The sequence below is a fragment of the Chiloscyllium plagiosum genome, chromosome 39, assembly GCF_004010195.1.
Source record: "Chiloscyllium plagiosum isolate BGI_BamShark_2017 chromosome 39, ASM401019v2, whole genome shotgun sequence".
Lineage (NCBI taxonomy): Eukaryota > Metazoa > Chordata > Chondrichthyes > Orectolobiformes > Hemiscylliidae > Chiloscyllium > Chiloscyllium plagiosum.
Window position 1 is genome coordinate 2,013,628 of NC_057748.1, and position 1,687 is coordinate 2,015,314.

The window sequence follows — 1,687 nt, forward strand, 5'->3', positions numbered from 1 at the left end:
CTCATCGGAGTTTAGGAGAGTAAGAAATTACTTTATGGAACTACTTAAGATTCTTTGGGGATTTAACAGGGTAGATGTGGAGAGGTTGTTTGGGAATGTCTAAGGGCACAGGGCTTTCAGAGAAAAGAATCACTGATTTAAAATAAAGATGAGGAGGAATTCCCTTTGAGAATTCTCTACTGCAGAGGGCTGTTGAAGCTGTGTTGTAAAGAGTATTCGAGGCTAAGACAGATTTTTAATCAGCCTGGGTTCCTGCTCCTGATCACTGTCCAGTGATTCCCTGCTGATTGGCCGATTGGGAGTAACGGGATCGGGTTCAGCTGTGACAGCCATCAGGAATGAATGCCTGACGGTGCTGTTTGAACTTTCCTTTGACAGATGGGAAATATGGGCAGGTGTAGGCTGTTTGGACCCTGCCATTCTTCTTCAACTTTCAATTAGACCATGGCTCATTGACTGCCGTGATGTTTCCCTGCATAGTCCCAGTTCCCTTCATATCTGTAATATTTAGAAATATTACAAACTCTGTTTTGGCCATACTCAATGACTAAGTCAGCACAGTTCCTCTGAAGTAGGAAATCCCAATGATCTTCACTCTCTGTGTGAAGAAATTCCTTCTCTGTCCCAAATAGCCTCCTCATTGTTTTGAGACTTTGTTTCTTGGTTCTCGACGACCCCCGGTCTGAAAACATCCTACATCTCTCCATCAAGCCCCATTTAAAAAAAAAAGTCTTGAAAAGGCAGTCTCCCCAGTCTCTCCTCATTGGACAGTCGGCTGTTCCAGGAATCAGAGCTTAAAAATGTGTTGCTGGAAAAGCGCAGCAGGTCAGGCAGCATCAAAGGAGAAGGAGAATCGATGTTTCGGGCATAAGCCCTTCTTCAGGAACGAGGGGGGTGTGCCAAGCAGGTTAAGATAAAAGGTAGGGAGGAGGGACTTGGGGTAGGGGCGTTAGGAATGCGATAGGTGGAAGGAGGTTAAGGTGAGGGTGATAGGCCGGAGAGGGGGGTGGGGGCAGAGAGGTCGGGAAGAAGATTGCAGGTCAAGAAGGCGGTGCTGAGTCCGAGGGTTGGGACTGAGATAAGGTGGGGGGAGGGGAAATGAGGAAGTTGGAGAAACCTGCATTCATCCCTTGTGGCACCACACCCCACCTGTTCCTCCGCTACATCGATGACTGTATCGGCGCTACCTCGTGCTCCCACGAGGAGGTTGAACAGTTCATCCACTTTACTAACACCTTCCACCCCGATCTGAAATTTACCTGGACCGTTTCAGACTCCTCCCTCCCCTTCCTAGATCTCTGCATTTCTATCTCGGGCGACCGACTCAACACGGACATTTATACCGACTCCCACAGCTACCTAGACTACACCTCCTCCCACCCTGCCCCCTGTAAAAATGCCATCCCATATTCTCAATTCCTTCGCCTCCGCCGCAAGTGCTCCCAGGAGGACCAATTCCAATACCGAACAACCCAGATGGCCTCCTCCTTCAAAGACCACAATTTCCCCTCAGACGTGGTTGACGATGCTCTCCACCACATCTCCTCCACTTCACGCTCCTCCACCCTTGAATCCCGCCCCTCCAATCACCACCAGGACAGAACCCCACTGGTCTTCACCTACCACCCCACCAACCTCCAGATACATTGTATCATCCTTCGTCATTTCCGCCACCTCCAAACAGACC